Raw genomic sequence first — 14,626 nt, 5'->3', positions numbered from 1 at the left:
AGTCCCTTATTACTTCTGTCAAGCGCCTGGCAAAAAGGTTACGTTATAGTTGTGCTTTTGCTCTGTATGCTGTAGCAAGCACTAGGCAAGGTTAGTTCAATCTGCTCCGCAATTTTGTCAAAACAAAAGCAAACCACTTGGAATTCTTTTCTAACAACATGCATCATGGCTGCAGGCTAGGTGCACATCTCCTTTCCTGTCCCTGAGTACACCCACACAAATCAAATTAGACTTAAAGTTGCTCATTTGCTGTTTCATACAGTTAATAAAAATAAGCTATCACTGAAGGAAACTGATATGCTCCTTCCTCCAAAGAGTACACAAGCAACTCTTCATAATATTATTAAGGCACCCAGCCTTAATTTTAATCCCATAGTTTCTCATGTACAAATTATTTTTATAGATACCTCTATATGCATTTGCATAAGGAATCTAACTTAATCTAACTGCAGTTGGAATTAAGGTTTTATGTCTGAATGTGAAAAATTAGGGCATCCTAATTCTCCACAGCAGGTATCTGTTTCCACAGGCACGTTAAAATCTGTCAGTCTGGGCTGCTCTCTGACAAAAAGAAACTGCCTCTGTTCTGAAGATGCTATATGAAAATATGCTGCCCTTTTGCAAATTCTCCTTGTCCTTCCAACCATTTCCTAGCTTCTATTAACAACAGATACAATGTAGGACCAGAGAGGTAGAAAGTTTCTGTCAAAGTGGCCTAAGGTGGAGAGAGACCTAACTCTGTTAAAGAAGTAGCTTATTTTTCTGGCTCATCTTCTGAGACTCACTAGAGGGGAGTCTGGTTCCAATCAAAGTAGGCATCAAACTGAGGAGGATTAGGACCTTCAAGAAGAGCTAACTGGAAAGGGACATAGGTGTGGGATTGTATTAAATGAGGCCATGTAGGAGCAGCTAGGATGAGAAGCTGAAAATGGGTAGGAACCAAGGGAGAGGCAGAGTAGGAATGGGGACAGAGATACAACTAGTGAGGCAAAGAGACAAGTTGGAAGATTTTGAGATTTCTATGGGCTTTATTTTGTCTGTAGAAAAGAAGACAGAGGGGGATTTAATAGCAGCCTTCAACTACCTGAACAGTTGTTCCAAGAAGGATGGAGCTAGACTGTTCTCTGTGGTGGCAGGTAAAGAACAAAGAGCAACGGTCTAAGGTTGCAACAAGGGAAGTTTAGGTTACTCTGACAAATTGTTCACCATCAATTTAAAATTATATCACCAGCAAGTTCTGTCACATAAAGTAATGATAATAAATCTGTTAGCACGTACCACTGACAGACAGGTTGTCTGCGTACCACTGGTAGTGACCATACCACAGATTGGGAACTGCTGGGTTAGATAATAGGAAAAACCATCTCATGGGTAGGGTAAAAAAGCACAGGAACCAGTTACCCAGAGAGGTTGTGGGCTCTCCATCCTTGGAAGTTTTAAAGACCTGGTTAGACAAAGCCTTGGCTGGGATGATTTACTTGGGGATGGTTCTGCTTTGAGCAGGGGGTTGGACTAGACAACCTCCTGAGGTCCCTTCCAACCCTAATTTTTCTATGATTTCTATGATATATGATTGAGGGAAGAATTATTTCTATATTAAAGCAAAATTTGAAAAAAATCTCGTTTGGGATGCTATAACAATATATGCATACCTGTTTTCATCTGGACTTAGGTTTTAGCTAAAATAATTGTCCTCACAAATACAATAGTGATCTTTCAGAAAAAGATATTAAAATTCTTGTACACCATTTTTATCTTCCCCTTAAAAACGGTCACATAAAGAGTTAGCGTTTTTAAAACTGAGAATGAATTCCATAATTAAAGTGTTAAGAGATACTAATCTTGCTTTGAGTGCAAATTTCAACACAGCCTAATCTATGGAATTGTTATCCACACCTCCATAATGACAAAGAAGCAACAAAGAGAATTTGCATCTATGTCACAGGCTAACCATGAGACATCCTTTATGGGATAAAATCATGTCTCAATACCCATCATATCTAGGACTAATACTGTGAGCTCAGCTGATGAAAGCAGTAATAGAATAGGGGGAAGAAGGCCAAAAGAGTGCATTATTTCATGGACATCTTTAAAAATAACTCTTTTTTAGCATTTTAAATGAAATAATATCTTCCAGCTGCTTTGAGAGTCACTAGATCCATCAGAATTGGAAAACACATCTTCTTATCCCTTGTGTTAGTGAAACAATGTAGGGGTTTGGGCATTTATACAAGGCAAGACTTATAAAAGAAAGTCTTCCTGTCATCTTGTTATAAGTTATATGTTTGCAAATATCTTTTATTAGACCAACTAGATATCACCTCTTCCATGAGTTTTGATCCCTGTGTATCAGAGGTGTATTTTTCTTGGAGACAGGTTACGTAAGGGACATTTTTTTCTTATTTAAACAAGTATATATTCCCAGACATGAAATAAGATGGTGGCTCTCCTAGGCCAAAACAAAAATTAAGATGAAGTTCTGCCACTGTAATAATATTTTGATACCTAAAGGTGCTGGGAATTTATAGTAACCATCCATCTTTGAGGAATGTTATACATACAAATTTCACTCTGAGTGCACATAAAAGGATGCAAAAAAAATCTGATTGCTTTTGAAGTCATTCCTTTTTTCCAGGTAAAAAAACTGAACCACATTAAAGGTGTGTGGTGTAGCTTCCTTCTGGTTTGAGAGCCTGGGGAAAACATGTGGGTGATGAATTAAATAAGTAAAAGGTGGAAATAATGGAAGTCAGAAACTTAGTGCAAGACCTAAAAGCCACCATGTCTTCATACAAAACCCCATAAAGTGGACAGATCAAAGTGCCTGAATTCCTTCAATACTCTTAAGATTTCTAAAGAGACTCTGGTGATACACTGGTGACACAAAAAGCAGGATGCTGGGGTTTCACAAGGTAATTCCTTTAAACAGTTAATATTATATTGAGCTTTGGCTGGTCAGTGCCAAATACTGTGCAGAAAAGTTGATAGTATTGTCACTGAGGCAGAATCTTGTTGGAGGTTCCTCAGGATTCTTGATATAAATGGGATTGGTTGGTGGGCATACATGACACCCAGTGTCCAGTGAGATGAGGAAAGCATCTGACAGGCAGCCTCAGCTTCAGCTCTTTCCAAAGCAGAAAGTACGACATTTGATGCTCTGGTTTGTGGCAAATAGGTCTTGTTTTGGGGCATCTCCACCTATGAAATATACATTTCAGATTATTTATGGCTATTTAAGAATTGTCTGCTGAGCTAGGTCACTCAACATTTTACAAGTTGAAAGAGTGACTGGTATTAATTTAATGGTAAATACTCCCGTTCTATGGATCCTTGGTAGACATGACTATTGCTGTTGATGTAATGCATGGCTCTTGTGTTATCTATCATCAGTTAGATTTTAAGCAAGGGTCAAAATGCCATTTACGATAGATGGACTGTTCTGAGCTCTGCAGAATGTGTGTGCAGATTAATTTCTTGTAAGGAGTGGAGAAATCAGGGTCCTCGAGTATGTTGGTGGTCTACGAGTTCCTTATTGGAGTGTAGTGTTTAGAAAAAAATTAGATAGGGAGAATTGCAGAAAATGGTACTCCACTGCAAACATTAAGGGGGTCCTTTCGCGGTAGTAAGGAGAAGATAGTCTCGATGTTATACTTTCACAGCCAAGTAGTGGATAAACATACCTGATTCCAAGTACCTTTGCACAGAGCTGTGTTGAAGTCTGAGACAGTGAATGACACAGGAGATTATGTGGCCCAGGAGCCTGAGGCATGCTGTGAAGGACATTTCTGAATGATTCTGCTGATGACTGATGAGACCCAGTCTGGTCTGGAACCTTTCCTATGGTAGATAAGCTCTTACTAACTCTGAATCTAAGAGGACTCCTATGAATTCTATACTGCTGATTTTGTGCCCCTGTGTGCTAAGAAGCATGAGATCATGCAAATCTCCTTGGCCATTCAGTCATCCAGGCATGGATATATCTAAATGCCAGGTCTTCTTAAGTAGGTTGTGATGTCGATAAGACATACCAAAAATAACTCAGTGCTCAAAATCCCCACAAAATCATAATGGCAATCCTCAAGACCCACCAGTCAGCTGCAGCTTAATAGGGCTGTGCGAAGCTTTGGTCACTGATTCGATTCAGCCCTATTCAGTGGTCGAATCTCCAAATCTGAATTGAATCAGGAGATCCTTTCATCTCTCCAAATCAGAATCAGAACCCTCCGAATTGATTCAGAGAGATTCAATGATTCTGACATAGACACAGCTTTAAATGTTTTTTCTACATACCTCATGCACAGCTTTAAATGTTTTTTCTACATACCGTGGGGGTACCGGGTGGCTTGTGAATGCTGAGATGCTGGGGCAGATGGAGCATCCCACAGGAGCTTGGGGGGGACGGGACACCCAGTATGCTCAGCAGTGGACCTGGAAGTGGGCCAGAAGCACTTCTAGTCCACTTCCGGGTACACCAAGTAGTGCACAGAGGACCCTCCCCAGCCCCCGGCTCAGCAACTGGTGCCTCCTGGGTCTGGAGGGGGCACCTGGGGTCCCCCCACAGCTGATCACTGAGTTGGGGGAAGGCGCGGGGTGGGGGTCCTCTGCATACTCAGCATCTGACACGGAAGTGGACTGGAAGTACTTCCAGTCCACTTCTGGGTTCGCCGCTGAGCATGTGGGGGCCCCCCACCGGCACTCCTGTGAGATGCTCCATCTGCCCCAGCATCACAGCGTTCACGAATTGTGACTGGTACCTTGAGGTATGTAGAAAAAACATTTAAAGCCGTGTCTATGGTGGAATCACTGATTCTCTGAATCAGCATCAAATCTTCAGATTCATACTTGGCTGAATTGAATCAGGACAGTGATCTGAATAAATTAATCGAATCACTGTCCCCTATTCGGGTCGAATCCAAATTGAATATGGCCCATTTTGCATACCCCTACTGCCTAATCCTGATTATGACTAAAATCTATTGCTGAAATTACACTTTACTAGTTGCCCACTGTTCTGCTTTTGGGTACCTTAATCTTGAAAGTGCCAAGCTGCTCAGCAACTGTCTCCCCTAAGACCTATTCTTAGTCATAAACTTGATGTTGCACCACCTGAAGACCCCAACCAGTCAAACATGCTAAAAGCATACCTAACACATGAGGTTTCCCACAAAATATGGACAAAGGAGGAGTTGGTAACCCCATCAGCGGTTACTAGGGTGTGGGAGACCTGAAGATAGCACTATTGGAATCAATTGGTTTTCAATCTTCTGCTGGTATTGTTCTTTCCTGTCATGTTCCTGACAGTGCACACTGTAAGACTATGCCTACTGACCCTCTAAAATGGACCTACAGTGTTGTAGAAGTGGGAGTTCTAACTCTGGAGGAAAGGAAATGAAATCTTCTATTAGGTTGCAAACTCCAAGAAGTTAAATATGAGTAAAACCTTATATTGCAAAGGTGACAGATATGGGCTATAGGAGTAGAAACCAGGATAAATGTTCCCTGTGCATCCTGGAGATTGGTACTTACATAAGCAATCCCTGGATTTTGTATTAAACTAGTAGGATGCAAAAGAGGAAAAGTATGATATATGAGTGAGGATCCACCTCCACACAACTTTCAAAAGGGAAGAGACAAAATGAATTTACTTTTGCCAAAGGAGAGATTCTCTGTCTGCAGTCCCAGGGGACTCTCACATCCCACCTACAACCTGAGCAGGCAGTAGAATGACAGCTGAGGAATGACAGAAAGAATGTGCAGCAGGAAGGGGAAACTGAATGTTAAGAAAGACAGCTTGGGAAATATCTGTACCATGAAGAGATCAGTTAGTGTGGTACCAGAGACACTAGATACTGAGGATTTATTCTTGAGGGAAGAGCAGGCTGCAGTTTCAGGTTGTACCATAGAATCATAGAAAATTTGGACCAGAAGGGACCCCAGGAGGTCATCTAGTCTAACCCCCTGTTCAAAGTAGGAGCATCCTCAATTAGATCATCCCAGCCAAAGCTTTGTCTAGGTGGGTCTTAAAAACCTCCAAGGATGGAAATTCCACAACCTCCTCTGGGTAACCTGTTTCAGTATTTTACCAGCCTCCTAATGAGAAACTTTTTCCTAATATCTAAGCTAAACTTCCCTCAATGAAGCTTGAGACCACTGCTTCTTGTTCTGTCATTTGCCACCAGTGAGAACAGTCTAGCTCCATCCCCTTTGGAACCACCCTTCAGGTAGTTGAACAATGCTATTAAAATCGCCTTTCAATATTCTCTTCTCCAGACTAAATAAGTGCAGTTGCCTCAGCCTCTCCTCAGAAGTTATGAGCCTCAGACCCCTCACCATTTCGGTTGCTCTCCACTGGACTCTCTCCAACTGGTCCACATCCTTTCTGTAGTGGGGGGCCCCAAACTGGACATAGTACTCCAGATGTGGCCTCACCAGTGCTGAATAAGGGGGAGAGTCACTTCTCTTGATCTGGTGGTAACTCCTACCAATGCATCCCAGTATGCTATTAGCCTTCTTGGCAACAAGGACACACTGCTGGCTCATATTTAACTTATTGTCCACTGTAACCCCCAGGTCCTTTTATGCAGAGCTACTGTCCAGCCAGTCAGTCCCCAGGCTGTACTGGTGCATGGGATTCTTCTGTCCTAAGTGTGGGACTTTACACTTGTCCTTATTGAACCTTATGAGGTTTTCTTTTTTGGCCCAATCCTCCAATTTGTATAGGTCACTCTGATCCCTGCCCTACCCTCCAGTTTTTCTACTACTCCACCAGCTTGGTGTCATCTTCAAACTTGCTGAATGTACACTATATGCCAACATCCAAGTCATTGATGAAGATATTGAACAAAACTGGCCCCAGGACTGACACCCTGGGGCACTCCATTTGATATCAGCTGCCGCTAGACATTGAGCCATTGATTACTACCCTCTGAGCCCGATGCTGCAACCAGTTTTCTATCCACCTTACAGTCCATTCATCCAGCCTGTACTTCCTTAGCTTGCCTGTGAGAATGTTATGGGAGACTGTATCAAAAGCCTTGATAAAAATCAAGGTATACCACATCTGCTTCTCTTCCCACATCCACAGAGCCAGTCATCTCATCATAGAAGACAATCAGGTTGGTCAGGCATGACTTGCCCTTGGTGTATCCATGCTGACTGTTTCTAATCACATTCTTCTCGTCCAAATGCCTTGAAATGGATTCCTTGAGGACCTGCTCCATGGTTTTTCCAGGGAGTGAGGTAAGGCTGACTGGTCTGTAGTTCCCTGGATCTTTCTTTTTCCCTTTCTTAAATATGGACACTAGGTTTTTCCTTTTCGAGTCATCTGGGACCTCTCCCGGTCACCATGAGTTTTCAAAGAGGATGGCCAGTGGCTCTGCAATCACATCAGCCAATTCCCTCAGCACCCTAGAATATCCAGCCCCATGGACTTGTATATGTCGAGATTTTCTAAATATTCCCTGTTGGTTGCTTTCTCTCTACTCAACTGTGCTGCCCAGTGCAGTCGTCTGGGAGCTGACCTTGCCTGTGAAGACTGACTATTCAGCGATAAGAAAGTGCCGAGATGTAAGAGGCAGGGGCATAAGCTAATTGAGGCAAAGTGGGACTTTTGTTTCATTATACTCAGCACATCAAAGGGTAACCTATATCAGCATTCACCCTAGAAATGACATTTCTTCCTACTCCTTACTGATGATGAGTGGACTGGAGGATTTCTCTACTGATCTCTTCGGTAACAAATGAGCACAGGAGCTTGGTGTACATTCATTGCCACAGAAGCAGTAGCTGACAAGGACTGATGGGTCATTCATCTCAGACTCTGAAAAGGAAATACTCCCGTGAAAAGAGTTTGAAGTTGGCCACCATGACTTTGGAAAAGTGACATATTTCTCCCCAAGAAAAAACAGCCACCTAGATGCCCATCTTTGAGAGGAAAAGCAGTCACATAGGATGCAGAAGTTGTATATTCAAGTGATTTTGTTTCAGTCACAGTTATAGTCCTGATACTGTTGAAATCCAATGATCAATAACAAAAGCATTTTTTATATACGTAAATATCCCAAACAAGTAACTATATTATGCTAACAAACCTCTTTTATAGAGAGCTAGCCTGCAGTGGTTTAGCTTCCACATGCCCTGGTGTAACAGTGTGCATACTGAACAGTGACCATACAGGGGCTAAAGTATAACCCCTGGTATACTGTACCTCCGTTTAACTCCTGGTATGTTTCTGGTATGTCTGTATCCTTTATTTCCTGACCCCCACCACAGAATCTGGGCCTGCAAAATAGACGTATATGCTGCTCATGAATCAAGACATAGTATTGTTTGACTTCAACATTTCCTGTTAAAATGTCCCTTTGCAAATTGGCTTGATGATGATGATGAATGCTTATTATGGATGGAAATTATTGCCTTAAATTAATGCTGACCAAAGCCTGGACAAGTGATAAGATGAGTTGCAAAATACTAGTTTGTATTTGATTCACTATTGATCCATCTCTGTCTCATTTACAGGAGAGATGAACTAAATCTTGCAGAACTGGAAGTCATGATTTCACCAACATGATCATAAGCTGGATAGGCAATTTACTGACCTACTGTGGACTACAATGACAGATGTGATGATTTTTAGAACAAGATTCAAAACCTGAGAATACAGCACTTATTAGTTTTCCTGCCTACCTGAAATCAGGAAATGATGGCATTTGAAAAAACAACCAACCAACCAACCAACCTAATGTTATGAGTTTGAATTGTTATTTTTCAGGTTTGAATTGTTATTGATGTTTATCCAAACATGGATTTAAACCTCCAAACCTTTTGTTGCTTTTTTCCTATCTTTAATATGGATGTGTCTTATCTTACAAAAAAGTCAAAAGACACAGAGTTTTTCTGAGCTGCTAATAAACCACTCATGTTGAAACTCAATAGGAAAACAAAGAAAGTATAAATACTGAAAATAACTTAAATTGGATAACGTCATAAGTGAATCAATATTAAAGAAAATTTTAAAAGTGAGAACAGCAGGAGATATTTCCTTATGAATTTTAAGATATAAGATGATAATATTTCTGCCATTTATATATTACTGAGCATCATTATTTTCAAATCTGGTCTTGCAGAAAGGTGAAACCACGTAAGCTTTTACATGAAAGTTACTCCCAATCATGAATAATTTTCAGTTGCAAGAACAAGTGAGTCATGTAAAGATACAAAGGTGTGGTTCAGCACCTGTTCATTCATTCAATTCATGTGGCTTATTTGAACTGATGAGTGTGGTTATAATGGCATTGTACCTATAATATTACTTTGTTTTACTTTAGGGTAACAATCTTTCGTATTTGATTATTGCAATGTAATTAATAAATAGCTTTATGAAGCTGTAAGTCATACATCAAAATATGTGCTTCACAAAAAAATGATGTGCTGTGCTGATATTGGAGGTCTGCAGATGTGGCATCTTTAGTTCCCAGGGGAAGGAGGCATCAAATCTTACATCACTAAGAAGAAATGCCTGGGTCCTGCTCCCACTGAAGATTATGGCAACATTTCTACTGACTTCAAAAGGTGCACCAATTAACTTCAGAGAGAACAGATTGGAGACAGCCTATAAGGGAGCAGAGTTCAGCTCATCTGGATGAAGATTATGCACACAGGTAGATGACCTCCACAAAGTGAAGGAGGATGATTACCCAATGACTTACAGGGCTAAAACATTCATCAAAATGTTTTAACCTAAAATTAGTCTTATTCTTAGATTGTCTTCCTTTTATGTCAGTTTTTTTCTTAAAAAGGGAAAAAAAAGAAACGGAAACACTGCATGTCACAAAGTTAGATTCACAGGCACATCATGGAGGGCATGAACAGCTCATATCAAAAAATAAGAAGTTGTACCAGCTTAAGAGCAGTTCTGGGAAGATTATTTCAGAAAGAAACAATCCACCTCCCCTCTGCCCTTTATAGCTCCTTACATTCATGGATGTAGTTGGAAACACATAAACAAACATGCACACTCTGCTCCCTTTTTGTCTGCTTTGGCACGAAGAACCACTAGACAGGAATAATCCCTGAACACTTTGAATTTAGACATTGCTCTCATATTGGGCTTTTGAATGTCAGTGTAGGTACAGTCCTTCCAGGTGCCTGTGTGCAGGGGCCAGATGGAATTAGGCCTTCATTTCTAACCATTCATGCAATATGGTACAAAGGTATCTTTATAAGGGAACGAGCTGCTATGCCAGTCACAAGAGGAGTCATCAAAAACTTTCTCTATAACTTCAGTGCAACGTGTACAATGTCATCTTTCACTTATCCCATGAACCTCAATGAAGTGTTAACTTCAAAGTTTAAAGGCTTGGCTATATTTTTTTCCCAAAATTCCCACTGTTACTAATGCTGAACCAATGTTTGCAACATTTTGAGATTTTACACAGAGACTTGTTGGTTGCTGACACGCCTTACAGCATGGGGCTTACTAAAATGTCTATGTGTTGGTTAGATGAGATGAGAGTTATTACAAATGGACATAATCCTATTAGGATTCCTGATGTTAATGTTCCTGATGTTAGCCATGTTGAGAATAATGCCCGTTTAATATTTTGTTTAAATATTATTGACTGGAAAGGCAGTATTGTATAACATCTTTATGTTCTTTCATCCTTTTTTATCCAAAATAGGAGTTTAGTTTAGGAAGGACCTGTAAAATTTCAAACAAAAGAAAATCATAATAGTTGTGTGTTAAAGAGAAGGAATGACTTTTTTATCCATTTTATTTGTCTAATAATCTTTCCAGAGTTAGAATTTGTGTAACTGAAAGATAAATATTAGGGTTGGGACATCTGGGCCATGTCTACATGAGATGCATTACTGAGTAGTAATCCACTATGCAGTAAAGCATCACCATCTACATGGTAAATTAATCTACTGTGCAGTAAAGCCAAATACCATTAATTGCACATGTAGGTGTGCCCCCGTTCTTATAAATGTTCTATTCTTTTATCAGTAAAACTTACAAATAGTCTTCAGTGTAGAAGAATAAGGTATCCATTAGAAAAGAGAAGAAATACCTGCTGCTTTATCCCCAAGTGTTATGATATAGTCACATTGACTCTTCCTGGAATGTTTTCAGGCCCAGAGGAGATAGGCAGAGGGTAGTAGTAGTTCATCTTGGCCTAACTGTATGGCACCAGGAAAATATGTTGTTAAAAGGGTTAGACAAAGTACTCACTGAAGATCTACAAGCTCAAGCCCACAGAAGAAAAGAGAAGCGGTATTATGTATTACCTCAAAGATTTGCATTACTTCTACATTCAATCTAAGAGAATTCTCACCAAAAGCTACTTCTACTACTTCATGATTTGTGGTCTATCCGTAGAGCGATATTAAAAAATAAGAAGCAAACTGAAATAAGAAACTGCCTCTAATGTGACCTTTATCATCAGATTTTCATTAGGATCTTAATAGTAAATCATGGAGAAACAAATTCTATACCGTATCTCTTCTCTTGAATGCCATATCACACTTTAAAAGTATATCCAAACTAACTATGTAAGCAATACACAGAGAGAACTTCATTCACCTCTGAAATGCACACACACAGAGACATATATATTTGCACACACACATATGTAAAATGTGGGTGTGAACAATACATACACACATATGGTAAAATACTAGTACATCAATTCTTTAACTGTATCACTGGAAGCAAGGCAGGTCTTGGAATCATAACATCATAGAAAAGTAGGGCTGGAAGGGACAGGCTCATGGCAGGGTCATCCCTATCTAAATCAACCCAAACAAGTACTTGTCTAACCTATTCCTAAAACTGCACAACCAACATTATTAAAAACAGCAAAAGCACCTTAACCTGCCACCAGTAAAGCAGGCAGCTGAGGGCTGTCAGTGCTCTTCCACCAAAAGAGTTGTTAAAATACACTCAAGAGGTACAAGGAGGAGGACCATGCCTTCTACTACAGAGGAAGGCAACCCCCACCCTACAGTTTATACCAATCTAACAATGGGGTAAAATTCCTTCCTCACCCCAAATGTGGTGATCAGTTGGACTCTGTGTGGAAAGACAAGACCCTCAGACTCGGGAACTTCTGGGTTTTAATTCCCTCTAGAGCACTGGCACACTCCAGTGAAAATCTCCACTCCCTTTTTGAGTCTCCCCCATCATAGGTATATTGTGCTCCTGCAGTTACCTGGATGTTCACTGGGAGAAGTGTTCTTGTACTTTGGGGTGTACAATAAAAGGTCTGGCTATATCTTTGCCTGTTAACTTTTATCAGTAGCCACCTATCCATTCACTAGTAATGCAAGCAGTGTGTTACAAGTTGTTTCATTGCCTGCACAAACCCTTGAGGAGGAAGTTAGCATCTCCCTAGAGGCAAATGCATATACTTGTGTATGTGCATATTTCTGATTGTCATTTATATCAAACTCTCATCAGAGGAATGAAAACAAGGGCCACAAAAAGAAAAGAAACCCTTGGCTTATTCCCCACCAAGACAGATTTTCAGACAGCTCCTGATCTCCTTCCAGGCCACAGAAGGGTGAGAGGTCAGTGGAAGAGACCCAGTGTGCTGTAGCAAGGGGTGGGGGGCGGGGGCAGCAAGTGGGGCAACCACCCTGGGTGCTGAAGTGAAGGGATGCCAACAGGTGCTGCCCAGTTGGGATGGGGTATGGGATAGAGCTGCGAGCAGCCTGTTTGGGAGGCATGGGGACAGGGGAAGGGTGGCTCCTGCCACTGTGTGCACTCCTGAGCAACTATGGGGGAGGGGGCTGTGCCCTCTTGATTTGTGCATGGGGTGAGGGGAGGCTGCCACTGTGGGCTTTGCCTTGAGTACTAAACTTCATTGCTACAGCACTGAAGAGATGTATGCCTGCTAGTTGATAGGTGAAATGTTTAGGCCTGAGGCTTCCCCACTGGTTGTGGGTGTAGTGATTACTGGGTTCAACAGATACAGACATACGTAAATGAGAAGAATTAAACAATTAGCTTTATTGTGGAGCTGTAGGCAATCTCTGCAGAACCTTGGTCTCTATCTAATAGCTACCGTCTAACTGGTGGACTATCTCTTGATTCCCAACTCTTCTAAATTAGAGAGTATCTTTAAATGATAACTTTTATCATTACAGTGGGAGCCAAACGTTTAACCTGAAGGTTCTGTGATGGTTATGGGGTTGCAATGTTGGGGCCCAAGGTTTCCTTGGGCTGCTGGTGTGGAATGTTGGGACCCAGCTGATCCCTGGTAATTGTGGAGGTAGAATATTGTGGCCAGAGGGCTATGCGGTGGTTAGGGGAAGTGAAAGTTGGGGACCAATCTGTAGCAGTTAGGGGTATGGAAGTTTGGAACTCCGGGGTAGAAAATGTGGTCAGAGGGGGTTCTGTTTAGGTAGCTGGTAGTCCTTAAGGGCTCTGTGGCTGCAGGGGGAGAGGGGGTGGAATTTGGGGTTTTGAAGGATTTGTGGTGTTTGGAAAGTGGAATGATGAGCCCAAAGGTTTTGGTTTGTTATTTTTGGGAGAGTTTTGTGGCCTGTGCATTCATAAGTTTATAAGAAAGTAGGGCTAAGAGGCATCATAAGGTCATTTGGTCCAGCCTCTCTACACAGGGTAGAATCATTCCTGACTAAATCATCCCTGTCAAGTGTCTGTCTAACCCACTCTTGACCATTTTCAGTGATGGGCATTCCACAATTTCTCTAGGTAACCTGTTACCTGTTCGAATGGTTGACCACCTTCATTGTCAAAAAGTTATTTCTAACCTCCAACCTGAATTTCCTTGGCTGCAGTTGCTTCCATTGCTTCTAATGCTTCTAGCCCTGTTCCTTACAACCAAGAAAATAGCTATCCAAGTAACCTTTTTAATTAACTTCAAGTATGTTAACATTGTTACCACCCTTCCCCCCAGGTTCTGTCTTCAAATCCCGCCCTGGGTTCTAGTTCTTTCAGTCTTTCCTCATATGTCATGTTTCCCAGGCCTCTAATTATTTTTTTAGGTTCTGCTGGACTCTTTCTAATCTGACCACATCTTTCTTGAAGTGTGGGGCCCAAAACTGGGCACAGTATTCCAAGTGAAGTCTTTCCAGTTCTAAATAGAACAGAAGAATCACCTCCCTTGAATAGCAAGTGAAACTCCTATTGATATAAATTAGTATACTGTATTTTTTTCTTTGTAAAAACACCAGACTGTTGGCTCATATTCAGAATCTAGTTCACTGTAACCTCCAAGTCCTTCCTTATAGTACTGCAGACAGCTAATTATTCCCCAATCTGTATTTTTGGATGCAATTATTCTGTCCCAAGTGCAGGATTTTATAGTTGTCTTTGTTGAATTTCATCTGATGATTTTGGACATTTGTCCAGTATATACAAGTCATTCTGTATCCTAGCCCTACCCTTCAGAGTGTCTGCAGCTCCATCCAACTTGGTGTCATCCACAAATTTGCTAAGCATGCACTCAATCTAATCATCCAGATCATTAAAGAATATGTTAAACAATATCAAACCCAGGACAGGTCTCTAGGAAACCCCATGTGATACTTTCTCCCAGCAAGACATTGAGCCATTTCTAGTGAGAACGTTCTTCCTAATATCTAACCTAAACTTCCCTTGATA

The 14,626-nt window shown here is 41.1% G+C and overlaps 1 long non-coding RNA gene across 1 annotated transcript in view; it reads left to right on the top strand.

The window, feature by feature from the left end:
* The window catches only part of LOC109304104, a 68,857-nt gene extending 58,980 nt beyond the window's left edge, over nt 1-9,877 (top strand). Inside the window, exon 2 of the long non-coding RNA XR_002099294.1 lies at nt 8,518-9,877. This is a non-coding gene — a long non-coding RNA (uncharacterized LOC109304104). The remainder of the gene's footprint in view (nt 1-8,517) is intronic.
* Nucleotides 9,878-14,626: the final 4,749 nt, after the last annotated feature.

The sequence above is a fragment of the Gavialis gangeticus genome, unplaced genomic scaffold (genome assembly GCF_001723915.1).
Source record: "Gavialis gangeticus isolate Ggan-Ray unplaced genomic scaffold, GavGan_comp1, whole genome shotgun sequence".
Classification (NCBI taxonomy): domain Eukaryota; kingdom Metazoa; phylum Chordata; order Crocodylia; family Gavialidae; genus Gavialis; species Gavialis gangeticus.
The sequence above is the reverse complement of the archived record's forward strand: the minus strand, read 5'-3'. Positions and strand labels throughout refer to the sequence as shown.